Here is a 13011-nt window from a genome sequence, read left to right on the forward strand (position 1 = left end):
AGAATTAAGAAACAGTAAATTTCAATGCTGAACATTGTGACCTGTGGACATCAGTGACCAATAATTAGGGGCAATCAGAGTGTCCGTTTGATTCATTTTCTCTGCCTTGGCTCAGCAACCAGGATGCAGGCATTGAGAAGATGAATAGTCAGCTTTGTCCACAGCTGGGTCTAGTTGGGCTCTCAAGGTTTGGGCAGAATACAAATTTAAGTTATTTCCCATTGCTTCTAAGATTACTAGGAACCAACGTGTATACAGCAGAATAAGGAGGAATAAGAACAAATAGAGAAGTCAACAAGCCAGCAGAATAAGGAGGAATAAGAACAAATAGAGAAGTCAACAAGCCATCCTAAAAATAGCAGTGGTGGTTGAAGATAGAAGGATAGGGTTTGGGGATTGAACATGAGATCAATGGCTTGGAAATTAAAGGATGGAGCAATTTCAGCTAGAAACATGGCAGATGCTTTGGAAAGCAGTGGTTTGATGGGTTAGAGGAGACAGATGACGAGGAACAGGAAGTTTGGCGTTAGATAGCTCCACTCTTTCATGTATTACACTGGCTTTAGAAGTCCCGAAGTTTTATGACCAATGAATTCATCAGATAAAATAGTATATCCATCAAAAATTCTTTTAAGTACATGATTTTTCTTTCAGAAATCATCTAATCCTTTTGAATTATCTGTCCATGCCCTTGCTCCTCTCTATTAAGGGTACTTTGAGATGCATAGAGATTACATATTTTATATTCATGGTTTGTCTTCTGAATCTTTTCAAACATAAGATTAATATAATCATCTCTTTCTATCTCTGGCTTTTCTCCAGACCTCAGAGGATTTAATTCATTTAATTAATAGAATATTCAGTATTCATAGGAAGGCTGCCTTGAAGTAGAAATAAATGATCCTTCAGGGACAGGTTGATTATATTGAACCTAGCCTCAAATATTAAGATGTACCAAATGTGTCACATACATAAATACATTAAAAAAAACTCATATAAAAATATACTTGGATCAGGCCAGTGAAGATTAAATTTTATAGTCTCTCTATAAAATGTTTAACATGTTCTTTCTTATATAAAAATTAATTATACAAGCAATGAATATATTATCATTATAAATAAATCAGGAAAGATATAGTATATAAAATACGAAATGTCATTCTTTAATGACACACTTTCAGTCCCTTAAAAGTAATAATTTTGTATTTATCCTACCAGCTTTTCTCCCTTTTAAAAAGTTATTTTTATTGGAAAAGGCATTAAGATTCATTGAAGGAATATATAACATATAGACTGTTTTAAAGAAGAAAAAAATCTATTTATGGTAATCTATTTGCTAGAAGTTATATACACAGACGTATTCTGCTTATTTTCACTTACTGTTTTTCATAAACATCATTGATTGCTGTGTAATGATATTCTGTTTCATAGATTTACCAAACTATTTCTTTTCATTCTATCTCTACATGTTTAGGTGGCTCCAATTACAAGTGATGCCTCAAAGAATATCTTACAATCTTTATATTTGTCTTCATTTTTGAATATTACTTTAGGAAATATTACCTTAGAAAAGAAAGTTATTGTTCAAAGTATATGAAAGCTTTAAAGAATCTTGAATTAAATCACCAATTGTTTTTCTAAAAGTTTGTTTAAACAAATACTTAATTGTTTAGGGCTATTTATTGATATTGCACCACTTAACTACAATATTTTCATTATTCACAATTCTATTTAAAAATTGTTTGCTAAAATTTGTGTTCATTTGATGATTTGTTATGTTAAATATTCTTTACCTGTTTCTTAACTGTAATGGGCCCATTGTTTGGATATATACGAACACTTCACCCAGGTTAACTATTTGTTTGTCTTCCTGAAGAAAAATAATTTATTATCTAACATTAGCCAAAATGATCAATTTGTCTGACTAATCTACCTCTTATGGATTTTTATTTATCCTACTAGTCTTTTCTGATAGCAAAGAACAACAAACCACATATAAAAGTGGATGTGTATGCATTTTTTCTCCTTTTTGTCATTTGTTTTGCTTTGTTTGACTTTTACATTTGAAGAATATAAGAAACAGAAAGCCAAATTCCTGCACACGAAGTGCTGCTTAAACTGTACAAGGTACTATTACATATGGTCATCCTTCCCTCTCCAACCTAAAAAGAACTAAGAACACAGGACAAATAATAATTTTTAAAGTAGGGGGCATCTTTGATAGATAAGTGGTGGAACATTAAAAATAAACTTGGTCAGTCTACAGTTGTATCCATTCTCTTTAGACCTGGGTCAGTCCAATTTAGACCGGGGTCAGTTTCATTCAAGAACTTTGCTGAGGTGGCCCATTCCTCATTTCCCTTTTGCAATCACCTTGCATCTAAGTAAACAAAAACTATCAAACCATCCTAGTTGCTAACAAAACTTAGTTGCTAAAATCCCTCAAGGGATACTTCCAAATCTGGAATTGGAGGGGACTTTAGCCTGGAAAATTAGTATGCTATCCTGTTTAGAAGATACAAATTCATAGGAAAAGTATTAACTTGTTTAGCAGAGTGAAGGAAATGGTAACACACAGTGTCTGCAAGGGGGAGGTTCATTAGAAATGAACCAATGTCACATTTTCCAATAATGTGAATGAGGAAAGCCCTATGTTAATAAGATTAAATATTGTTAATTTTCAGAACTGTGTGGATTAAAAAAACCTAAAAGTTTCTAGAGGGAATAAAAGGATAATAAAACAGATCATATATCAAGAAATGGGAATAAAATAGTATCACATTTCCAACAGAAAACAAAGGCAATGTTTTTAAATTTTTGAAGAAAAGTATTAGGTATAATTCTACATCCAGATTATTAATCCAAGTGCAGGCAGAATACAGATCTTTTCAGAAATATCAAGAACAAATACTTCTGCCTCCTTTCAACTTCTTTTTAGGAGACTGCTGGTAGACGTGCTTTTGAAAAACAAGACTGTAACTTAGAGGAAGAAATGAAACCCAAAATATAAGAGGTCCCAACCAGGGGAGAAGTGATGCAAACTTCTGAGATGCCAGCTGTTCAGCTGTCATATGAGGCTGAGTCCGGATTGAAGTAGGGTCACAGAAGACTCCAGGAAGGATAGCTCCAGGAAATAAACAACAATAACAAAATAGAGAATTATCGATTATCAGACTGTGTTTCAGCATCTGGAAGAAACTCCAGCTTGGCTTATGAGATACAAGTTAGTAATATTTGATCAAAAAGGAGAGACCCAAATAAAAATATAAGAAAAAAATAGCTTAACAAAGTTAAAAGTGACTTTTCTCCCCTAGAAAGTAGAATTGGAGTGGAGAAAATATGGAAGGAAAAAGCTCCTTTTCTTTTTTAAATATGAAATATATGAATACTTTGATAAAATGAAAACATAAATAGCGATCAAAATAAAATTAAAATATTAAAATAAAATAACTGGGAATTGAAATAAGGAATTAGATAAGAAACACAAAAAAAGTTGAAAAGAAGTTAATAAAAGTAAGAATAAATTATAAGAAGAGAATAAAAAACAACAGAACAAAGTTCACATTTGATCATTAAAACCAAAACTTTTTTTTTTAATGTCAATAAACTAGACCTTTTTTGGCAGTTTTAATCAAGAAAACCACATGATGCAAAATATTTGAATGAGAACAGGAATTAAACAATAGCAAAACCAAAGGGGAAAAACAAAGTAATAACATCACATGCGGGGCCAAATTTTTTGAAAATATAGATGAAATAAATAATTTTTTTCTTTTTTCTTTTTTTTTTTTTTTTTGAGACAAAGTCTAGCTCTGACGCCCAGGCTGGAGTGCAATGGCGCCATCTCAGCTCACTGCAAGCTCCGTCTCCCGGGTTCACGCCATTCTCCTGCCTCAGCGTCTCGAGTAGCTGGGACTACAGGCGCCCGCCACCACGCCCAGCTAATTTTTTGTATTTTTAGTAGAGACAGGGGTTCACCATGTTAGCCAGGATGGTCTCGATTTCCTAACCTCGTGATCCGCCCTCCTCGGCCTCTTGAAGTACTGGGATTACAGGCGTGAGCCACTGTGCCTGGCTGAAATAAATGATTTTTAATGAATTGTAATGAATCAAAATTACTTCGAGGCTATACCTGAATATTCCAACGATCAAAAAAGGAATTAAAAAATCTGTAAATGCTCTAAGCAAAAGGGGCAAGCCTAAAGAGTTTCATCGGCAATCCTGTCAGCCCTATCACACGTTTGCTCCAAAGCCGGAATGCAGGTTTTCAAAACACTTCTGTCATTTACACTTCATTTTTCTTCCTCCCCTTCTTTTGTTCTCCTCTGTCCTTTTTTTCCACCTTCCATCTGCTTTTACCTCTTCATTTGGCCAAAAATGCTGAATTACTGCCAAATGTATAAGAAATGGCGAATGAAGGAAAGAAAGTACAGACGTTCCTGACTTATGATTTTTTGCCTTTAAGATGGTGTGAAAGTGACAGACATTCAGTAGAAACCATACTTTGACTTTTGAATTTTCATCTTTTCCTGGGCTAGTGATGGGCAGTATGATTCTCTCCCCAGGTGCTGCAGCTAGGTGGTCACAAGGTAAACAGCTGATATTCTCGGGTACTGTATGCCGGATGATTTTGCTTGAATGTAGGACAATGTAAGTCTTCCGAGCATGTTTAAGGTGGACTACTAAGGCTAAGTATGGTGTTCCGTAGGTTACGTGTATTAAATGCACATCCTACTTATGGTACTTTCACCTTAGTAGGAACGTAAGCTCATTGTAAATTGGGGAGCATCTTTAATTTTTTTCTTCATTTATTCATTCAATTAGAATTTTTTGTTTGATCGATGTGTGTGTGTGTGTGTGTGTTGTGTGCATAGAGTGTAGTGTAACAAGGGAAGAAACAGATCTAAGACTTCCTCTTCTCCTTACTCAAGCCTCATTCTGAGGTGTGACTTGTGACTTAAGCATCTTCAAGTCACATTCTTCTTGGACCGGTGACCTTTAGCCACTGCCAGCAATCCCATCGTGGGCAGGGCTCCATAGGGATTTGCAAGATAGAAATTGCCCGGCTCCTTTTAGTATAGTCAGAAATAAGGACAATTAATTGGAGATAAAATTATTTTAAAGATAACAGTGAGATTCCTTCATCCTTTCTGTTTATCCTTCTACCTCTACATTCAAAGCCAAATATTATGGCTTTAGTTTCTTTGATGCAGACATGTTAAATACAATCACTTAGTCACAACTCCATATTATTGTTGTCTCCAGAACTTCACAGAGCATTTTTCTGGTAATAAGTGAAGTTTATTTCCAACAAGTTGTAAAAGCATGGTGTAAGATCCTTCTTGTTTTTAACTTAATGAAAAAAAATCCCATTTACATTTTGCAATGTGGGAAAACACATGCCACATCTCTGCAACTTGTTTGTGAGAAATAGAAAAGCTTACACCTACGTTCTCTTAACACTTCTCTCCTTATTTTTGGTCATTACATTTGCAGATGAGTCAGAAGTCTATTATCATCTGGAGATGAAGAAAATATAGACAATTCCTGTGTGTGTGTGTGTTTGTGTGTCTTTCTAAATAGCGTACAAATGACCCAAGCAAGGGGAAAATGCCAAAAATCAGAAAAATAACAAACAAAAATCATTAATTCATACACTATTGTGAGCTGCATTTTCACACTGAAAAAAGTTAAGTGGGTAATATAAATATTCTGCAGCTGAAAAGCATTCGACAGTCTGATATCACTTTAATCAGTGTGTGCTCACAGTCATTTGAATTGTTCACTCATAACCAAATGGGCTACTTTCATCTTTCTCCAGTGTAATACTTACAGCATCTTCTCAACAATAACTTGTAATAATACTAAAGTGAACCCCTGGGACTATACATCTCACAGAGTTGTAGCTATATCTTGCTGTTGTCTGGCCTTTCTGTTTCAAATATCTCAAAGGAATAATTTTCAACATGCTAGAGCCTTTTTCACTCTAGTATCTATTGTGATTGACAACGTAATCCATGCTAATTCATTGCTGACCTGCATTTTTCTGACTAGCATACCTCTAAACAATAATCATGGAAAAGACACAAATGAAAATTAGAAACTCTGACAGCAGTGTTACATTCAGATCATTTGTTACTACAGAATTACATTCCCTAAAGTCATCTAACAAATCTCATTGGTTTTCTATATTTCTTTAAAAATTATTATATATAATCGATGCATGATAATTATACATATTTATCGAGTACAGTGTGATATTTCAAGACATGTACACAACATGTATTGATCAGTTCAGGAAAATTAATATTCTCATTACCTCAAACATGTATCATTTCTTTGTGTTGTAAATATTCTTTTTGTTTTTGAGATGGAGTCTCGCCCTGTTGCCCAGGCTGGAGTGCAGTGCACGATCTGGGCTCACTGCAACCTCTGTCTTCCGGATTCAAGCAATTCTCCTGCCTCAGCCTCCTGAGTAGCTGGCATTACAGGCGTGTGCCACCATGCCTGGCTAATTTTTATATTTTTAGTAGAGACGGGGGTTCACCATGTTGGCCAGGTTGGTCTCGAACTCCTGACCTTGTGATCTGCCTGCCTCAGCCTCCCAAAGTGCCGGTATTATAGGCATGAGCCATTGGGCCTAGCCTGTGTTATAAACATTCACAATCCACTTATCTGCCTATTTGGAAATATACAATAAATTGTTATTAATTGTAGTCACTCAGTAGTGCTATAGGACACTAGAACTTGTTCCTTCCAACTAGCTGTATCTGCTGTCCAACTTCTGGCTATCCCAATCCTCCACCCCAACCCTTTCCTACCTCTAGTAACCACTAGTCTACTTAGTCTGTGCTCTACTTCTATGAGGTCATTTTCTTTTTTGTTTCCACATACAACTGAGAACACGAGACATTTGTCCTTCTGTGCCTGGCTTATTTTGCTTGATGATGTCCTTCAGGCTCATCTATGTTGCTGCAAATGAAGGGATTTTTTTCTTTTTATGGCTGAATAGTATTCTATTGTGTGTACATACCACATGTTAATATTGGTAAAATTACAATGATTTTTGTTATAGTGAATCAAATACCAAATTTATTTAGAAAAACCATTGCTGGTCGGGCGCAGTGGCTCACCCCTGTAATCCCAGCACTTTGGGAGGCTAAGGTGGGTGGATCATTTGAGGTCAGGAGTTCAAAACCAGCCTGGCCAACATGGTGAAACCCTGTACCTACTAAAAATACAAAAAATTAGTCAGGTGTGGTGGTGGACGCCTGTTATCTCCGCTACTCTGGAGGCTGAGGCAGGAGAATCGCTTGAGCCCGGGAAGCGGAGGTTGCAGTGAGCAGAGATTGCGCCATTGCATTCCAGCCTGGGTGACAGAGTGAGACTCCATCCCAAAAAAAAGAAAAGAAAAAAAGAAAAAGAATAAAAAAAGAAAAACCATTGCCTCTCTCCCACTTTCATTCTGATATGCTGTTTTGAAAATATATGAAAGCTCAAATGTTTTATATACTCCAGAGATACCCATGAATATGTGCCCCATATGAACACATGAACGTCACTCATATTACGTATATCTGGAAGAAAACCGTATAGAATGACTTCACTAAAATATGAGACTAGCACCCAAGAGAAACGATGCTCCCATAATGTATAAGTGGATTTGACTTCACCACAGACTGTCAGAGAAAGTCTCTGACTTTCTCGCTCTTCCCCATTTGTGAGTTTGCTATAGAGAACCTTATTTGATATTTGGCATGTAACCTTCTTAAATATTTTAGTAAATGTTTCTATATACCTGTAAATAATATATAAGAATGTGTATCAGGATTTTAAAATGTAGCCGTACTTTTCCATTTCTACCTTCTTTCTAACTTTGAACAAACTACTTTATTTTAGTTACTATCACAGTTACCTCCGGGTTATTAACCAAGGTTAATGTGAACATTTACAGATTTGGTGGCGGAAGTTTAAAACTGCATTTAATATTATTAAAATATGACTGGTGCTTGTAATGGCAGCCTTTGGCATGAACACAAAGATTGATATGCATCATATTTCATTCTAAATCACAAGTAAAATGAAATAGCTCCCTTGTGTTTGATTTGTTCCTGGTGACCATCTTGATGATTGATGCAGATAACCACACGATCAGCAGCACCTGAAATAAGTATTGATCTTCATGATTGCTGAAAGGAACAGATGAGCTTTCACAAGCCCCTTGACAGTTTGGACTTAAAAAAATATCTTTGACAAATTTGAAGGCTTTGCTATTTTTCTCTGGATCCACTCTGCCTCTAAACATTACAAAAGGACAATTGTCTTTTTCCATCTTAAGTATCCTGGATTTATGACAGTCTAAGATCAACGAAGTAAAATAACAGAAATCAGAAATAATATTCTAATGGAAGAAATGCAAATCCCTCCATGAAATTTAAAAACAGTTGTGAGACACAAAGCACTTGTTTAACGAGTCAAAATGATACCGACAATACAGACAAAAGACGTTGAGTGCAAACCCTGAATTGGGAAAGAACTCAGGTGGCCTTATCACTGATTCTATTCACTTTTATATTAAATTAATAATAACCCTACATCATCACAGAGTTCTTGTAAATCCTAATAAAAATAATATCAGAGAGAGAACTTTCTAAATGCTAAAGTTGCATCTTAATTTAAATTAAAACAGTAATTGGTAAGCACTTGCAAAATATAAGTTATCTGAACAGTTCAGCAAGGGATGGCAGGAATTTAGCTCCTCCACTCCTGACCTGGCTACTACAAATTAATCTCCATTAGTCTCACATCAATTAAAAACAAACAATTTAAATATAAATTGTGTACTTGCTACATAATTAATAAATCAGCACAAGTCCTTTAACTCACATACCACTAGATCTCTGGCCCCAGGATCCTCTCAGAATTTCTGGAATTGTTCATCTTTGTCACCTAGTTCTTTTTTCCTTTTTTGTTTTCAAAAGTTCTGGAGTAATAATTTCTGTACATCAAAGTTTAGATTTTTGTTTGTTTGTTTTTTCTTTTGAGATAGGGTCTCACTCTCTCACCAGGGTGGAGTGCAGTGGTGTGATCTTGACTCACTGCAACCTCCACCCCGTCCCGGGGCTCAAGAGACTTCAGCCTCCGGAGTAGCTGGGACCACAGATGCTCATCACCGTGCCTGGCTATTTTTTGTATTTTTGGCAGATACAGGATCTCGCATGTTGCTCAGGCTCGTCTTGAACTCCCTGGCTCAAGCGATCCGCCCACCTCAGTTTCCCAAAGTGTTGGGATTAGAGGTGTGAACAACTATGCCTGACCAGTTTCGATTTTTAAAATATCACATTTTTTCATGTTTATATCCTCATTATTTCATCCACAATATTTAAAAATGGCAGCATTCTAATATTGAGTCATGTTCTCAGAAAAAGAATAAAAGTTTCAGACTAGGTGTAAAACCTAGAAAAAAAGCCCAAGTTATCACTCAAAAACCTGATCTTAAATGTATCCACCTACAAATCCTTTGCTGAATAACCTAATCTTGATATCTGTTCACAGAAGCCTCCATTAACCAAGCCCATAGCATCAACAGAGGGAGAAATTTCAAAGGGTATAAATCCAAAGTGGAGTCCTGGTTGCTCTTAAAATTAATCATACTTAATTCAAAATTTTTAATCATTTGTCATTCTTCTTTTATTCAGCTCCCTATTTTTCAACTGATATTTTGGAAATGAAACATCCCTGTATATTCAAAATTATTTTGCAGTTATTTAATTTTTCAGTTTTGTTAAACAATAAAAATCTATATCTTGCAAAACTCCAGATATTACTTCCATGAAATTGATAGAAAAACAAAGACATTGTTTTTCATGCTGTTTACAAAACTTCTCATCAAATTGTAACATGACAAATATAGTTCTTTATCCTTCAAAGAACTATATTTCATGGATATATATAGTAATTCTAACTATCATTAATGTAATAATTTATTTTTAAATATGTTCAAACATGATGTTCAACAAATATTAGTTTCATTATATAATTTCACTAACAAAGAAAACCTAAGAAAGAAATAGTTTTTTAAGGTGAATATGGCCCAAAATTGTTTTCTGAAACATCAATGTAATAACAGAATTTCCAAAGGTGGATAAGTAAATATAAGGAAGTAAGCAACAAACATCTCTAAGTTTTCAGTATAGAATATAATGTTTATTTAAAGATATTTATGTAAGCCTGTAGTAACTTTTTTCAAACTTGCTAAGAAAAAGACTCCTTAGAATAAATTAGCTAGAATTTTCTCACACTAATGTAAAACTACCAGAAAAAGAAATAGAAAATGAACATGAAAATAAGCATCTATACACTTTTATATGGGAGACTTTGTAAATGGAAATAATTTGCCTCTTTCTCTCTCTCTCCTTTTTCACTCTTAAGGGTAACTATCTACATTCTTGCTAAGAACGAAAAGGAGTTGTGAAAATAGAATTAGAGTCGGGGACTTTCCATCAGTATAAATGGTCTTTGCTCATTATGAATGGCAAAAACAGGCTGGGTGTGGTGGCTCACACCTGTAATCCCAGCACTTTGGGAGGCCAAGGCGGGCGGATCATGGCGTCAGGAGTTCGAGACCAGCCTGACCAACATGGTGAAACCCTGTCTCTACTAAAAACACAAAAATCAGCTGGGCGTGGTGGTGAGCACCTGTAATCCCAGTTACTCAGGAGGCTGAGGCAGGAGAATTGCTTGAACCTGGTAGGCAGAAGTTGCAGTGAACGGAGATCAGGCCACTGCACTCCAGCCGGGGCAACAGAGCAAGACTCCGTCTCAAAAAAAAAAAAAAGGCAAAAACTGCTTCATTAATCTGGCAACATTATTGAATGAGATAATCAAGACAAATTAATTGTCCACAAACCTCAGTCTTGTTTTTTAGCAACCACAACTTTCTCAGTTTTAACTTTTGGGGTGGCAGTTTTTTTCAATGCAGTACATCTTTCCTCCTTTCTCAAAGAGACCAATTTACATAAGCAACTTTCCCTTGAAGACTTTATCATCATTGTGATAACAATTACCATGAATATCATAATGAGCATCTTTGTAAATGGTATTTTAATTTCTGTTATTAGGCCATTTATACAAAATATCATAATTAATTCTGTTTTTTTATTTGATTGAATGCTAATGAAAATACTGATAAGAAAAGGAATATAATGTTGCTTAAATTTTTTTATTGAATAAACTGGCTAATTCTTATTAAGACTACATTTAGCTTGAAATTATTTTAAGAATGAGAAGGAAATGACAATTCTGAGAATTATTTCGAGATATATGAAATCATATACTTTTGAAGATATGAGAAAGACATTTACGTTGCTTTTTTATATACATACAAATGAAAATGTCTTTTGAACATTTACTTGAATTTTCTTATCCTACAAATAAAACAGAGGCTTTCAATAGGTTTTATGTAGCTTTGTATGTCATACATAGTTTTATGTGGCTGGCTACTTATTCTTGCAGAAATCTTTCATCTATAGAAGAATTAAGAGTCATGTTTTGGGAATAATCTATATTTTCTGGTAGCAGTACATTTGACTTTTTAATTTCTTTTTCTATTAAACAAACAAACAAACAAAAAAACAAGATCTCACTGTGTTGCCCAGGCTTGACTGCAGTGGCATGATCACAGCTCATTGTGAAAGGTGACAGCATGTTGGCAGTCCTCACAGCCTTCACTCTCTCTCGGCGCCTCCTCTGCCCGGGCTCCCACTTTGGCGGCACTTGAGGAGCCCTTCAGCCCACCGCTGCACTGTGGGAGCCCCTTTATGGGCTGGCCAAGGCCGGAGCCGGCTCCCTCAGCTTGCAGGGAGGTAGGGAAGGAGAGGCGCGAGCGGGAACCGCGGCTGCGCGCTGCGCTTGCGGGCCAGCCAGAGTTCCGGGTGGGCGTGGGCTTGGCGGCCCCGCACTAAGAGCAGCCGGCCGGCCCCGGGCAATGAGGGGCTTAGCACCCGAGCCAGCGGCTGCGGAGGGTGTACTGGGTCCCCCAGCAGTGCCAGCCCACCGGCGCTGCGCTCGATTTCTCACTGGGCCTTAGCTGCCTTCCCGCGGGGCAGGGCTCGGGACCTGCAGCCTGCCATGCCTGAGCCTCCCACCCCCTCCATGGGCTCCTGTGCGGCCCGAGCCTTCCCGATGCGCACCGCCCCCTGCTCCAAGGCGCCCAGTCCCATCAACCACCCAAGGGCTGAGGAGTGCGAGCACGCGGCGCCGGACTGGCAGGCAGCTCCACCTGCAGCCCTGGCGACCGATCCACTGGGTGAAGCTAGCTGGGCTCCTGAGTCTGGTGGGGACGTGGAGAACCTTTATGTCTAGCTCAGGGATCGTAAATACACCAATCGGCACTCTGTATCTAGCTCAAGGTTTGTAAACACACCAATCAGCACCCTGTGTCTAGCTCACGGTTTGTGAATGCACCAGTCTACACTGTAGCTAATCTGATGGGGATGTGGAGAACCTTTGTGTCCACACTCTGTATCTAGCTAATCTAGTGGGTACGTGGAGAACCTTTGTATCTAGCTCAGGGATTGTAAATGCACCAATCAGCGCCCTGTCAAAACAGACCACTCGGCTCTACCAAACAGCAGGATGTGGGTGGGGCCAGATAAGAGAATAAAAGCAGGCTGCCTGAGCCAGCAGCAGCAACCCGCTTGGGTCCCTTTCCACACTGTGGAAGCTTTGTTCTTTTGCTCTTTGCAATAAATCTTGCTCCTGCTCAACTCTTCGGGTACACACTGCTTTTATGAGCTGTAACACTCACCACGAAGGTCTGCAGCTTCACTCCTGAAGCCAGCGAGACCACGAGCCCACCGGGAGGAACGAACAACTCCAGACGTGCCACCTTAAGAGCTGTAAGACACCGCGAAGGTCTGCAGCTTCACTCCTGAGCCAGCAAGACCACGAACCCACCAGAAGGAAGAAACTCCGAATACATCTGAACATCAGAAGGAACAAACTCCAGAC

This window comes from Symphalangus syndactylus, chromosome 4 (genome assembly GCF_028878055.3).
Source record: "Symphalangus syndactylus isolate Jambi chromosome 4, NHGRI_mSymSyn1-v2.1_pri, whole genome shotgun sequence".
Taxonomy (NCBI): Eukaryota; Metazoa; Chordata; class Mammalia; order Primates; family Hylobatidae; genus Symphalangus; species Symphalangus syndactylus.